This window comes from Dipodomys spectabilis, unplaced genomic scaffold (genome assembly GCF_019054845.1).
Source record: "Dipodomys spectabilis isolate Male_0828 unplaced genomic scaffold, ASM1905484v1 ptg000532l, whole genome shotgun sequence".
Classification (NCBI taxonomy): Eukaryota; Metazoa; Chordata; class Mammalia; order Rodentia; family Heteromyidae; genus Dipodomys; species Dipodomys spectabilis.
Genome location: NW_024871209.1, coordinates 3,317,811 through 3,334,637, shown reverse-complemented (window position 1 = coordinate 3,334,637; position 16,827 = coordinate 3,317,811).

Genomic DNA, 16,827 nt, shown 5'->3' with positions numbered 1-16,827 from the left:
GCTGCAGTTTCAGGGACTTCAGCACACAGTCAGTCAACTTCTTTGTTGCGGGTCTTCAGTGAGGCAGATTGTCATGGTAGAGGTCATGTGGTACAGCAGAGCCTTTAACGATCAGGTTGTAAATGCAGATGGAGGAAACAACAACCCTGTGTCCCCTTCAAGACCTTGTCTCCAGTGAACTGATTTCACTCCACTAAACTCCACGTTCTAAAAGTCCCAACCCCTTCCTGTAGAGTCACACCTTGACAAGACTTCACCATGTTGGTCTTTATGAGAATGAAAGTCTAAACCATGATAGAATCTAAGACATGCAACTCCCTCAGAGTTTATTTTGTTAGTGAATTTATGTCATCCACTCAATTATGTCAATATGTGCGCATCAAATTGTCATGCTAAATGAAATGGGTGTAATTATTACTCTCATCCTCTGCTGCCTGGTGAGGTGTGTTTCACAAGGTTTGTAGCTAGGAAGTCATAGAGTTGAGCTATGAACTCAAGCAGAATTCCCTGAGCCTAGATCTTAACCTCTAGCTAAATCTGTATCTTGAGAATTTTTATGAGGAGCTATTGAAGATATGTCACGTTTTATAATTTTGCCAAATTTATCACCACTCTCTGATCTGGCCAAATGTCCCACTCAATTTAGTGGATATTTATTTAATGCTATCTTCCTTTCTCAGCTCCTCAATCTCTATCTTTCAAAATTTAGTCCCTGTCCTGTCTGATGATACCATAGTATACAAATTATGATTGTATAGGGCAGTCATACGTCAAGAATTTGCCTTAGTAGAAGAAGGGGGAAAGGAAAGAGAAAGACAGAAGATGAGTAATTTTGTAGTACATTGCAAGTACATAGGACAACCGTGTAGAGATCCTCAATAAATATAAGCTGTTGGCAAAGAGGGGATCGGAGGGGCTGGGAAACAGAAACAGACTCTCTAGGGGAGTGAGTACTAGCAACAAGGTAGTGAAGTAACAAGGCAAATGAAGGAAGTTGAACTCTGTCAAAACAGATTTTTTGCAACTATGAAAATAGGACAATGAAACCTGTTGAAACTGTTTCTGGAAGTGAGGACAGGAGGAAGGTAATGTGATAGATAGGGTGAGACTGATTGCAATACATTGTAAACATATGTGGGAATGTCACACTGAAATCCCCCTCTGTATAACTTATGTAAGCTAATAAAGCACACACACACACACACACACACACACACACACACAACTGTAAAAGAGAAAAAAGAATTTGTGATGAGGGTTGAGACAAGTTAATTCCAAATTGGGGCCCCACTGTAATTTCTTATTCACACTCTATCCTTTTACTTTTCCCTCTCTATTGTCTTCCTTCTAAAAATATATAGCTCCTTTCTATGGTCTCATGAGAAAGAAAGGATCCATTCCATCACTGAGACCTGTGACAACAGGCAAATCCTTCAACCTCTTTATATCTGTTTCACTAGTTCAAGAGTAGATAAAAATCAAATGAAGTAAATCACCCATTCTTCAGTAATCAACAATGGTGTTGCTAATTATGCATACATATTCTTGGGTTATTCAATGAATGAGAGAGGAATATGACTTTCAATGCTGACATGAAATGATCCGGGATATGTTTTCTCACTGTTGTGGAAAGTAGTTCTACAATCATTTCCTGCCAGCGTGACTGCTCAGATAGGATGGATTCTCCCATTAGAGGAATAAAACACTTTGGCTGTCACGTAATTACTTGACTGGTGCCAATAAATGTTTCTCATTCATTGGCTCTATTCACATTCTGGGTCCATTCCTTTCTCAGATCAGAATTTGTCGCTTAGAGATTGTATATAGGAGGGAAGCAGTTGCAACTGTATTGAAAGCATTTGCTGGGATGTTTTCTTTCCCACTGAATGTTGCTTGTTTACATGGGTGTCGGATCAAATGGAAGAATGAAGAATAACATGATCTTGGAAGAAGCAGCTGCGATATAAAGGAAATGTCAGGAAATGGGATAATCTGTTTGTGTGGCCACAACCTGTGATCCCTGACCTCTCTTAATCCTCAGAGGTAAAAAATAAAGTGTGGGCATCTTTGTCTCCAGGTGGAACTAGATGTTGAGGGAGGGGGGTGATACAATACATTAGGTATTCTTTCTGAGATTGTTGCTGCTGGCTGAAAACCTGTGAAGGTAGTTTAAATCTTTTCTTTCTTCATCTGGATAAAGTGCTCATCTCTCCCGTGTTGCAACAGGGACTTCCCTGAAATCCTATCTCTCTGGAGGATTTGGGGTGCTCCCGGTAATCTTCAGCAGCGTGAAGGCAAGCTGGAAACAATGTGGAAATGGGAAGCCATCTGGCTGTTGTCCACTCTCACACCGGCTCTAAGGGTCAACGAGAGCCCTCCAAGGGCCGCGGCTCCAAAAGGAAACATTTGATCTCACCCAAGCAGTGCCCAGACATGTGCGCTCATGTGAGTTGTCCCTGATCGGGGTGGTGAGAGAACATCACACTGTTGAGCCTTGGGGGAAAGTTTGGAAACTACATTTATTCTCCTAAGAACCATCAAAGACCCAAGCTCACATCCCTGGGTTAATATCAGCTTTCACTATAGGTCCATTTGTTTTTCTGAATATGTGCCATTGGAAGTTTTGAACATTGCTGGTAGAAGTCTTAGCTGAAGGACAGAGAAGTCGGGAAGGATGGGGGAGAAGGATGAATGGGGTGAAACTGAGCAGGACACACTCCATGCATCCACTCCCTTGTTGAGCAGCAGCAACTCCTAGGCACAACTACTTAAAGATAATAATAAAATATGCATAAATAATAACATGTGTGTGACATGCAGTCCCTACCCTCCAAGCTCCTTTGTTTCAGGAAGGTAAATGAATGGACAATGCTCGCATGGGATGATGTGTTGAAGCAGGTTCTATTGGACACAGCCTAAGACAGATTCATTCATGAAACAAGATCCAAAATGACTAAACTTGTCATTAGGTCAATAACTGGCCACTAGTGGTATACTGTATTCTGTGACCTCCTTCCTAGTGACCTGTCTTCAAGGATACATTAGTCTGGTAATGTTGTCATAATGAAATCTCCAGACAAGGGGTCTTAGACAGCAACAATTTGCTTCTCAATGGGTTGGCAGCTTGAAATTCAAGATCAAGGTTTATTTCATTCTGAGATCTCTTCTTTTGCCTTTCAGGAAGCTGGCAAACTATGCTTTCAAAACTATTTATATTCTTGTGTGTATGTGTTTTTAATATCTGAGAGAAAGAAAGAGGGAGGAAAGAGGAAAGGCAAAGGGAGGAAAGAGGAGAGACAGAGAAAAGAGACAGAGATAGATAGCTCAATAGCCAGACACAGGGAGACAGAATACTGATCTTACCATACTGAAGCTCTACCATGATGACCTCATTTAACTTAATCACTTCCTTACAGACCCTAGATCCAAATAAAGCCAAATAAAGTTAGGGTCTCAGTATATGATGGTTTTGAGGAGGGGACTACACAGTTTTAAATATAGCCGCATGTGTCTATCAATGAAGGTTTACAGATAAAACTCAGAGTGCCTAGTTAAATTTAAATTGGAGAGTCACGGCAATATTTTTAATCATAAGTATGTCTCAAATATTGCACAGGCTGGAGTTATTCACTGGTTGGGAAAAGTGGCTCATGCCTGTAGTACTACATACTTGGAAAGCTCAGAATGGGGAGCATCACTGTGTTAGGCCAGCCCAAACAGAAAAGTGAGGAGCAGATGCAGCATCAGATACTAGAGCTGACAGACAGGGCTCACCAACCGCCCAGGTGTGTGGGTACCTGACAGAATGGGAGGGCCACTGGCTCATGTCTTTGCATCAGTGTATTTGAAACTCAAAAGGGATTCTCCGGGACAAGGACATTTATGGAATACTAGTATTGAAATGAATGGGCTAGTAGGGGTAAAACGTTTTTCCCTGGTGGGCGAGGGATGTCTGGTCTGTTACACTGTGAATGTGTGGGACCTCTCACAGTCCCTAGGCTGAGCTCCTACCCGCAGTGTGAAGGTATTGAGAAGTGGGGTCTAGTAGGAAAGTAGATCATGAGGATGGAATCCTTATGAACACAATGAGTGTCCTTACACTCACAAGGGGACTCATTCACCCTTTAGCATAAGAGGATACATCAAGAAACTGTCATCAGCAAGAATGTGCCGTCTGCGACCAATACTGCGGGAATGTGCCATCTGTGGTGGAGGCAATGGGAACCTAGAATATGGCGGTTTGCACCATATACCCTCTTCTTACCGCAGCCCTCTTCTCCACTAAGTCCCACTGGTGTGCTCACTAGCTTTACTTGTGCCTAAGTCATCCCTGTCCCCTATTAGACTCAAGAAAATTTATGGAGAGAAGGATCTGTGTATGATTTCTTGTTATTTTTTTGCCTAATTTAATTTAATCCAACCTAATTTATCTAATCTCTGGGAGATTCTTTGGGTTGGGACTGGGTTTTTTTGCACGGAGCAGGTTGAAACAGAGAAGAGAAGTGTTAAACATTGGTCAAAATGTATTATATTCATAACTGCTTGGCTATACGTCTTTGTACAACTCCCTAAAGATAATAAAAATAAAACAGATGCTATATATGAGGGCATATAACAACTTACAAAATAGGTTTTTTTTTCCTTCTTTTTTCCAGATGGGAGAGTCTACCCCGGGATTCCTCAGCTAATAAGGGGAAGTACAGATTTGTCCATGGTTGTAAGTGATGGAGTAGAGATCTCAAAATGTGGCAAAGCTACAGCTGAGGCAGTCAGGTGATGGAGAATGCTCAAACAGATAGGGAAGGATCGTGAGACTGCAGACAGTACCTCACTAAAGGAGGACAGCCATTGCTTCTGTGTCCAAGGCCCGAGAAGGTAGCCTTCAGGAAAGCTAGCTTGAATGGAATAAACGTTTCTCGAGATTTTCTTGCTGTCCAAGAAAAAAAAGTCTATAGAAATGTGAACAAAATGCCCACAGAAAGAGAAAACAGGCCTTGCCTATCAAGTGCCCATGAACACATTTTCTGAGTAACCAATAAAGTAGCCATATTATATCAATATGCTTCTATCACATTGTTCAGACTATGTTTGTTAGCACAGTAAAGGAAAGCACAGAAGCCAGCCATAATACAGCAAGGTGTGTAAACTCTAGTTGTTCCATTTGTAAACTAGCAATCCCAACACTGGGGATTAGCAACGGCGATAAACAGAAAACACAGTTGTGGGGCTGTAGCAGGTGCTGCAAAATGGCGGAGTTCCTGTTCTTATGATGGCGGATTCCCACAAAATAGCTTCCTCAGTGTCCGCCACATCGTCTTCCGTGATGAAACCTGTTACAGCTCTGGGTAGATGGAAACCCCAATCAACTCCTGTCAACAAGGCCTAAGATGATAAATTAAGATGAAGCCAATGAGTCTGGGATGATGGCTTCTTGGGGCTCATCTTGAAGTGCTCCAGTGAGGTCTGTTTTGTTTTGCTCCGTTTGGGATCATTTCTTTTGCCACTCCAGCTATGTAAAGATAATAATCGCGCCAATAGAACTGGTGACCTTTCACCCACCCTCCCTTTGATACAGTCTCATTTTCCAGTAAAACCATGACAAATGGCTCTTCTTCCACCTTCAGTAAACTAGCGGATAATCTGTCTATTATACTTAATATGCTTATCCCCAGAAGCCGTTGGTATTTGGTTTGGATGCCTGTGAATGGGGAGAACATTATGTCTGTAACCTAGGAAAAAGCTTGGCTCTTTTGCAGTGTTGGTGGAATTAAATTTGTTTTCACAGCTGGTTGTACTTGGACAAGGGTTAGGCGCCGTCTTGAAGGTTCTACCGCACCGGTTCATCACCGAACCTGCTGTGTGGTGGGGACTTTGAGCTGTTAACGGGGAGGCATGGAGGGAAGTCTAAATTAATCATTTATGATTTATTTGTTCTATTTCCCATCGTGGAGCAGAATGAGCATATGCCAACATTTCCAGGGACAAGGCAGTCCACATGGTCCAGTGTTAGATAACTGACTCATGATATTTAGATAACTGCCAATCTGTGGACCAAAAGCAACACCATATACTTAAAGACTACTTAATAGCTTAGCTTGATTTTCCTATTCTTGGTCTCAGCTGCTATAAAAGCAATGAATTAGAAGCAGCATTCATGTTTGTCAACCAACTATAGCTCAGAGGTAGCTATGTGGTTTTTCTGAGGTCACAGATCTCATAAGCATCAGGTGAGTATCTTGAATTCTGAACGTGCCACACAACACGTACATTGTCCTAAGTACACCAAGAAGGCACAATACATGGGACCTTACATGCTACAGAGCAGTATTGTCTAGAAACAACAAGCCACCCAGGACTCCTATGCTGAATGCTGAACTCCAAGGTGATGGCATCAATAGGTAGTGCTGTGGGAATTTCATGGTTGGTAAGGGCTGTATCCTCAAGAATGAGATTAGTGTTCTTCATTTTGATAGGACTGAAGGAGGTTGGTCATTCCTTCTCACCTTTCAGGATGTAGAAATAACACACCAGCTGCTTCATCTCACTTTGAAGCAGAAATAGATAGATAGATGGATAGATAGATAGACAGACAGACAGAGGGATTGAGAGATGATCGAGAGATGATAGAAAGATGATACATAGATAAAACAGACACTTACTCTGCTATCTCCATTGCCTTGGTATTTCCTGATTCTAGGACCATGAACAATAAATTTCTATTCTTTATGAATTACACAGCTGCACACACCTTGTTATAGAAGCTTTTAGACTATTATATGCAGAGGTCATTTGGACTTCTTTTCTTTTCCTTTTTTTTTTTTTTGGTCTGTCATGGGTCTTGAACACTGGGCCTGGGTGCTGTCCTTAGCTATTCAGATAAAGGCTAGCACTCTACCACTTGATTAATAGGAGATAAGAGTCTCATGGACTTTCCTGCCTAGACTGGCTTTGAACCGTGATCCTCAGATCTCAGCCTCCTGAGTAGCTAAGACTATATGCATGAGCCTGGCATCATTTGGATTCGGTTTCCTATCTTTCCCAAGGCCAAGAATTCTCACAGTTCTATTATTCAGTATAACTGGACTCAGGAATTACAATTAACTTAATGAACACTGGTTCTGGCTCTGTCTACTTGAACCTCACCAAATAGTCTTGACATTGAGATAAAATAAGACAGACAATCTTCTTTGTAAAAGTTATCTTGCTGGAACAGATTCCAATATGGTAGTCATCTACCATGTATGGCTATTTAAATTTAAAGTGACTGAGATTCAAAAGCAAATGTTCTGTCCCCTGTTGCACTAACAATAACTAGTTACATTTTCTCCACTGGATGCTGTAGACACGCTTTAGGGATGGCACAGAGCTAAGTGAAAACAAGTTGACAAGACCAAAAAAGGTTAAGTCAAAAGCGGCACGAGGCATATTGTTAGCATGAGGTTTGATGAATTCTCTCAATGGTATTGATTTTATTTATTTAGCCACGCTTAGGGCTTGAACTCAGAGCCCAGATGTTGTCTCTGAGCTTGTTTTTGCTCAAGACTAGTAAAGTACGGATTAGGCTTCCCCTAGATAATTGGCCCTTGGTTTCCCCTGTTTGTTTCCCTGGATGGTTTGTTTTTATTTAACACTTCTATTAGGTTTAAGTGTCCTCATCTGGTTTGCTTTGCTTACATATAACACTTTTGTTAGGTTTGATTCCATACATCTTGTGTGGTCTTGGCCACAGTTCTGCTTCCAATTTTTTTGGTGGTTAATTGGAGATAAATGTCACAGACTTTGCTGTCTAGGCCAGTTTTGAACCACAATCTTCAGATCTCAGCCTCCTGAGTAGCTAGGTTTACAGATATGAGCCACTGGCACCTGGCTGATTATGAGTTTTCTTTTCCTAATCAATATGAAGATGTACTTAAATATTCATTTAATAAAAAGTCTTTGAGTATAGAATGAATATTGTTCTAGATGTTAAGAATATGCTAAGGAGTAAAACAGACAAGACCCTGTCATATAGTTAAGAAAAATGAAACATAAGCAAGGAAAATATGTAATAATATTAGAGATAAATAGACAATCAAAATATGATACTATTCTCAAAAGTGACAATGCATGTCTTTAGAATGGGTGGTTAAGCAAATGTTTCTGGTTAAGTAACTTTTAACCCGAGCTCTAAATGCCAAGAAGGCTTCAGCCATTAAAAAAAAAAAGACTGGAGGAGAGCAATATAACAGTGGGACCACGGGGGAGAATATACCTGGAGTGTTTGAGGAACAATGGAAAGGAGAATGTGTCTGGTACATCATTTAAAAGTTAGAAGACAGTTCTATGTGAGCAGCTAACGTTAGAGTTGGGATTTGCTCTAGTGAAATGGGAAAGTTTTGAGGTAAAACTTTAATGGAAAGTCCTGGAATGATCTCATTTATAATTTGAAGAATTACTCTGCTTGTATATGAAGAATAGATTATACTGGGAAAGAAATGGGTACCGGAAAACTAGTTGGTGAACTATTATAAGAATTCAGGTAGTGAAAGATAGTAATTTGGACAAGGAAGTGACAGGAAAGATGAAAATGAGTAGCCCTCTTAGCTCTGTATTAGAGGAAGAGTCAATCTGGTGCACTGATGGATACAACAGAGGAGAGGATTGATCCTAGGAATTGCCCTTAAGCAATGGGATATATTGTAGTGCCTGATAAAATAGATAGCTGTACTGAAGGGGAGGAATCAAGAGAAAACGAAGAAATAACTGGGTTCTATTCCCAGCAGAACCAAGCTGTTGTATTGATGTCAGTGCCCTGCATCTTGTGTATACACTTCTCTAGCTTGGGGAGGGCAAGGGAAAAAACAAAATGCTTAAATAGGGATACAGGTTGTCCCATTGTAATGACGAGATGTACAAGACACTATGTTGAAAAACGAAGTTTACAATTTAGGCGGGGAGGGAGGGTAGTGTAGTTGTGGAGGTGGGAAGGAAGGGATGATAGGGGAAAAACAAAGGAGGAGGTAACAATGCTTGATAGGAAATGTACTCATTGCCTTGCTCATGTAATGGTAACCCCTCTGTACAGTATTTTTACAATAAAAATATATTTAAAAAGAATTTAGGGCTTGAAGAATCGCAAGAAAGAGCATAGAGTCACAACATGGCAAAATAAATGATGCAAAACTCCAGGGATGCAAGGGGAAAACCAGAAAATATGGTATTTATATTCCCTTACCCTGTGCTTTCCCCTTTCCACGGCATCCACTTTTTTATTCATGCTGAGTTTAGCTTATCATACTATTGACATAGGGAGGATCTAAGATGCTTCTTCAGGCCTTAAATTCTTTTAAAAATTCTATATGCAGCAGCTTGGGGCTACTGGGAATAAAACCCAGTTATTATTTGTTCTCTCTTGATGCCTTCCCTTCAGTACAGCCACCTGTTTTCTCAGACTGAGGATAAAGCATTACCATATATCTCATTGCTTAAGGGCAATTCCTAGGGTCTATCCTCTGTTCTGTTGTATCTGTCAGCGCACCCGATTGACTCTTCTTCTAATACAGAGCCAAGATGGCTACTCACTCTCTATGCTTATTTAATGCAGACATTTATAATTATGAATTTACCTCCTAGAAGAACTTTCATTGTATCCCACAGGTTCTAATATATTGTGTTTTCATTTTTTATTTGCTTATAGGAATTTTTAAATTTCCTCCATATTTTTCCAATGAGCCTATAATCATTTCAATGTGTACTTTTCAGTCTCTGTGTGTTTGCATATTTTCTGTCTTTCTTTTGCTGTTGATCTCTGGTTTTATTTCATTGTATCCTAATAAAATACATGGAGTTACTTAAACTTTCTTGTATTTTTAAAACTTCTTTACAGACAATCCAGTTGAAGAAACTACCATGCTCTGCTGAGAAATATCCCTAGAGTTCCACATCATTTATTTTCCCATTTTGGGGACTCTATGCTCTTTCTTGTGCTTCTTCAGGCCCTAAAGTCTTTTGGAAATTCTATATACAACAGCTTGGTTGTTGTATATAGAATTTGCTGGGGATAGAACCCAGTTATTTCTTGGCTCTCTCTTGATTCCTCCCCTTCAGTTCAGTTACCTATTTTCTCAAGCTGAGTATATGGCACTACAATATATCCAATTTGCACCTCTACAGTATAACGTTGTGTGGATATCTATGAGTTCCCCATTTGGTTAACAGTGTCATTCACTTCTGAAATTTGTTGATTTTTTTATTTGTCTGGAAGACTGATGTGTGGTGGAGAGTGAGGTATTGAAGTTGCCCACTCTTATAGTGTTGTGATTTATCTGTTCTTTTGTGCTAAATAGTTTTTGCTTTCTGAAATTTGGTGCATATGTGTTTGTAATATCTACTTGATGCATTTAAAAGTTTAACTGCTACATCCTGGTTGGTTATTTCTTAGATCCTTATTCTCTGGATTTCTCTTTTCTTTGAAGCTCTTAGGTGGAAAGTATAGGAATATTAGGGATCTCCTTTTCTTTCTTCTCCTTGAATTCAAGCTTCAAGTCAGGACTCACTGATGTTCAATTCCTTGGCATGTTATTTTCAGGGTGGCCTAGTCCTATCTAGTCCCTTTGAGCCTATAGGCCATAAATAGAAACCTTTCCAGGCGATGGCCTTTCACTATAGTCAGGGAAGTTAAAGGGGAATCTCCAAGGGTTCAGTTTGGTCACAGTGTTCCTCTCTGTGTCTTCTATAGAGCAAGCATACTTAATTACCTTATTTTCCCTGAAAATCTGGAGGAAGGTAAAGGTGAAATAGTGTCATGACTGGGGAGTCACTTGATTTCCACCATTTTGTGATGTTTGAAACTCTTCTGTGTGTTTTTATATAATGCTCTCATAAGTATTTCAATACTGAACTCAGTTTACCTCATATTCATTCAATGTTACACTACTTCAAACTCTGTAGATGTATATTACTGATCTTCCTCAATTCCTTCAGGCTTTTAATGATGCTCTCAATTAAATGTGGGTCTTGATAGGTAAGTGCTCCCACTGAGCTATATCCTAGCCTCCAGGTTTCATTTCTGTTCACATGTCAACTGCTGAAATCTTGATCTGGTATATAGCATCGAGTATCTACTGAGTTTCTTACAAGTCAGTATTAATATTTAGTCAACAATAACTTGTTTGCATTTACACAAGTTTTGATTTTGAATACAGTATTCTATATATAATGAAATTTTAGTAGCTAGAATCATTGCTAAGCATATTTCTTAAACTGTCTCTACTGGCTCTTAAGCATTGCAGGCCCACTAGCTTCTCATTTTCCTTCTAGATTGTTTCCTGTACTTTCTGCATTTTATTGAATTGAATTTTAGACGTCATTCCAGCCATAGCCCAAAAATATGCATGCTTTTTCCTTATGATTTGGAGATTGGTTTCTTATATTTTCTGATTATCAGAGCTATTTACAGGAATTTGTATTTGTCTTTGTTGTGAAACTGTCAACTTTGTTCTATCGCAACAAACAACAACAATAACAATAACAACAACAACAGCAACAACCAACTAAAAACCTGTCAGCTTCTTAGGAGCCTTTTGCATTCTACCCCACTGTCATACGAACTTGTCAATTTCTTGAGATGTTTCCATGAGTGACTGATAGCTTTGGCATGATAATTCATATTCATCTTTTCAGCTTTTCCTTTTTTCCTCTTCAAAGTACTGATGGTCCTTCCCAAATTGCCATGTGTTCTCAAGGCAGTGGCTCAGTGCTAACAGCATCTGGCCTGCAGAGAAATTGGAGACCAACTAAACTCACTTGAAAGTATCCCAAATCAGAGAAGACAGTATAACATTTACATATTTCTACCAAAAAAGGATGATTGTAAATTCATGACCATGCTTGTGGGACACTCCTCATGACCACGACAGCCAGAAACCACAGCATTACTAGCTCAAGGTGTCAAAAAAACAAATATAATTTGACAGAGAACTGGCCCTAAAATTTGACTATGTGCAAATCCCCTATTATGTATACTCGGTGAAAATGCAAGCAAACCAAAGAAAGGACCTATCTTTTAGAGACAGAAATTCACTGGGCAAAATCCATGGCTGTACCATTTTTAATAAAAGAACAAATTCAGACATGTAGAAATCTGAAGATTTACTGGCTTAAAGTTCAGAGGACAGAAGTTAAAGTGATCTGAGAAGCTGGACACTGGTAGAGGAGTTTACAGAATCAAGGCAATTGGGAGAGAGAAAAAAAGATAGAGAGAGGGAGAGGGAGAGACAGAGTAAACAGAAACGATCTAAGTAGAAAGACTGTCCAATTCTTTCCTGATAATTTGGCAATAAGAAATATAAAGGGGAGGCCCCAATGAGATTAGGCTAAAATATCAGGAGCTTGGAGCTGTACAGAATGCTGGGATTTTAGTTACTACGTAACATGGAAGAAATAAAGATTTGTTTGATTTCAAGCAAGGTAACTACCTACAAGGAAAACGAATCACCAGAAAGATATGGAAAAATGTCAAGTAGTTATGCAATATCTAAATTCTTTAAAAGTACAAAGAAAATAGAGATACATAGAAACAAAAAGATTTAACATAGACACGATAATGTGTGATTCACATGGAGGAAAAAAATGGCATGTACACATGAGCATGTACGCATGGATTTCACATGGATTTCAAAGTATATCTGATAAATATATGTTTTCCAAAAGAAGCATTCAGAGAATTAAAGGAAAGAATATTCTTAGTGAATGATAACAAATACCAGCAGAGAAGCAAAACCTATCCAAATGAATGGAGATTCTATAACTATAAAAAGATGAGGGAATTAAAAATGTACTACATCGATTCCATAGAAGAACCTTCCTTTATAGATGAATTAGCAGACACTACTCAACCCAAGGATCAGAGAGGAAAAACAGTGCTGTAGAACAGAGTATACCCCACTTTATAGGCTCACAGCAATGAAAGCGCTGTATGGGAAAGGAGAAATCAGAGTGAAGGGGGTAGCAATACGCGATAGGAAATGGACTCATTACCTTACCCATGCAACTGCAACCCCTCTGTACAGCATCTTTACAATAAAATAGAAAATGCAAAAGAAAAGGAATCAGAGTGAGACAGTGGAGACTGTATTCTTCACGATCTCAATATGCCCTCAGCTACAATCACCACGCTGTACAATAGGTCTTTTGGACTTATGCCTTCTATTTAACTGAAACTTTGTATAGTTAGCATTTCTATACTTCCCCCATGCCACCCATCATTTCACGGTCTAATTCTGTAAGATAAACATTTCAGGTCCCTTTTGTTTTATGACACTGAGTGATGAAGTGAGTTTGTCCCCCACAAAATTGCTAACTAATACAGCATTTAAAATGTGTCAGGCAACGTGCTAGATATTTCACATATGTTATCATGTTTAAGAGCCATTAGTCTGTGGATTCCCTAGTGAAGGATATATTGTTGTTTTTCACTTTTGCAGCAGTCCGTTTTCAGACGAGAAAATGGTCCCCCAATGTTATTATGCTCGCCAGCATCTCATGGTATCGAAGAAGTTAAACCAGGATTTGAATTGCGGCGGCCTGTGTCAGACATCCTTCATGTAGAGGAATTTGTGTCAAAGGAGTTTTGTCCATTAGACATTTTTTCCCCTCCTCAAATAGTCAGGATTGCATGCTGAGAAAGGGTCAAAAAATAAACCATGCTGAAGAAATAGAGAACTTTTCCAAATAGGTTCAACAAGAAATTTCTTTTTAATCTTTCTCGCTCCCTGCATCTGACTGACATATACACAGCACCTTACTACCAAAGCTTCAAGTCATGAAATACCAGCTCCTGTGTGTGTTTACATTCAGAGCCAGGATGCGTCTATGAACTGTGGTCACCGCCAGCCTTGCAATTGTTTCCACCCGCCCCCAGGTCTTTTATCAGTCAGCACCACTTAGAAAAAATGGAAGACAAAAAGTAAAACAGAGCAAAAAAGAAATAGGTGTCACTCCCTGAAAGTTCAGACTTATTATGGGATTGAACAGTGTGTGGTCTTGAATGCCAAAGGTCCAGGCTTTTGACTTGTGCATACCACAAAGCAACAGCAGGTTGTCAGGCTGCAGCCCGCGTTTTGGAGCCTTCCTTTTCCTTCTAATGTAATGGATTCATAGTCCCACAGCCCAAACGGCTCTATGAAACCCAAACACTTCTTTTTGTTCTTCTTGTTATTTTTATTATTGTGATAATACCATACAAAGGCGTTATAATTACATGGGCAAGGTAATGAGTACATTTCTTATCAAGCATTGTTGCCTCCTCTGTTTCCCCTTCTTATCCCTGCCCCCCCCCCCGCGCCTCCCCACGGTATAACCCCTGTTTTCACTGTATTTGATGTTGGTATAATTTGTGGAGGGGAAGGGAAAAAACAAATTGTTTAAATAGGGATACAGGTGGACAAACTTTGGCCCAAACACTTCTTTATTCCTTCCAAACTTACCTTCAACCACTAGCTGCACAAGAGGTGACAGTCACATGCCATCATGAGAGAGAAGTGAGATAAATACCTATCAGAAGACTCACCCTAGAAAACAGCCTGAAAACAATCAATAAGCAGTTCTGCAAAGTGCCTACCTGTGTGAAAATGGAAATTGGAAACGTGAAGTGGATTCGTGGGGATGGGAGGGAATGGCGAGGTGACACTGATCAGGTGCATTGTGCTTCTAAACGGACATGTCCAATTGAAACCCAAATACAGAAGTATAAATCCAGAATCATATGGTCGATGCTTATCCATCTTTCTGCCAGTGGAACCATGTATTGACCATGGTGAAGTACATTACTGAAGATTCAAATGAAGACTTTATGTTAAAATAAATGCTCTGCATCCATACAAACCAAATGGGAAAAGGTGAAAGGTTTTATGAAACAGTGGCATTGACCAATTTCATACCAAATAAGATTTTTTTTTGGTCAGTCATGGGGCCTGAACTCTGGGCCTGGACACTGTCCCTCAGCTTTTCAGCTCAAAGCAAGTGCTCTACCACTTGAGCCACAGCACCATTTCAGGTTTACTGGTGGTTAATTGGAAATAAGAGTCTCACAGACTTTCCTGCCTTTGAACCGCAATCCTCAGATCTCAGCCTACTGAGTAGCTAGGATTATAGGCGTGAGCCACTGGTGCCCAGCAAACAAATGAGATGTTTATTTATGCCAGTCCTGAAGCTTGAACTCAGAGCTTGGGCATTGTTCCTGAGCTTTATTTTTCACTCAAGGCTAATGCTATACCACTTGAGCCACAGCTCCATTTTCAGTTTATTAGTGGTTCATTAGAGATAATGATCTCATGGACTTTCCTGCCTAGGCCATTTTTGGGGGTTAATGTCAAGAATTGGGCAATGCTTTAACTTCTACTATGTAGTCATATATATATATATGTATATATGCATTACAGATGTTTGTGCATATGTGTATTTGCATATGTATCTGTGATATATGCAGAAAAAGAATTAGAGAGAGGCCAGTAACAGTTTTGATTCTTGGAAAAAATGGAGAAAGCAAAAATAAGACAACTAAGCCATTGTTCATTTGCATAAGCAGCACAGGCATATGGACACTGACTATGTGAAGACTTTCTTTTCTTTTCCAGTGGTTTCCTGTGGTATTCACAAAGGAGCTGGAGATACTCAGGCATTTAGTTTAGGAACACAATCATGAAAACTTGCACTTCATTATACCTGAAATTAATGGTTGCATGATGTTGTAATTAAGTTTAGCCATGAGGGGAGAGGGTTGGGTAAATCCCCTAAATGATAATGCTTTTAACAAGCAACAAATCTCTCCTGTGGAATAGAAAAGAATAAGAGAGGCTGATAATTTTAGCAGTTGCTGTGTGTCAGTCAATATTCTGAGTGTTTCTCATTTGTTTATTCTTTTACTTGTTCAGAAAAAACCTATTTAATATGTCATTCCTCTTATAAGCGAGGATTACACAAGTATTACCTATTGATTTATTTTCAAGCTAGGGATGATGACAGCCTGGTGACGGGAGGCAAATCTCCTGGGAAAGACAATCTCCCACAGTTTCTTTCGCAGCATGTCATTGATTTTCATGATACCGTTCAATCTCCATATTCTAGGTTGCATTTATAATGAGAGTTGTCTCTCTGCCACCAGAGTGTGTGTGTGTACCTACCTGTGGTGAGGTTTAAATGATGAATTAGGCACAATAAAAGACTAGCAACAATAGCTAATGATAATAAAACTAAGAATAGTACCAGTGGCTCATGCCTATAATTCTGCTACTCAGGAGGCTGAGATCTGAGTAGAGAAAGTTGGGAGCTTGCACAGACAGATAAATCCTGCGCTTCTCTGATTAAACAGCAAAAAACCAGAATTAGAGGCATGGCTCACAGGATAGAATGAATCTCTGCCATGAGTGAGAAAGCTAAGCAAAATCTTGAAGCCCTGACTTTGAGCTGCAGCACAGGCATTGTACACACAAACATGTGTGCTCATAATAACAACCTCTTGTAATAAAAGATATTTGAGTATGATCTCTGTCAAAATATTTTATTGGATGCTACTCTCTTTCCTTGTGATAATAGATCAACTAAGAAATGACAAATCACCATGTGACTCACAGGCAGGTTTGGTGCGCAACTTGAATACCATGCTTAAAGGGATATTCACATTCACCTTTTGGGCAGGGCATACCCGGACGGTGTTACTTGATTACAGACATCAAAAGAGAGTATGTTAAAACTTGTGAATTGTTTGCTCCTGGAATTCTCCATTTAGTAATTTTGGGTCACAGCTTGCCACAGAGATTAAAGCTGTGGAGAAATAAAATCAGTAGATGA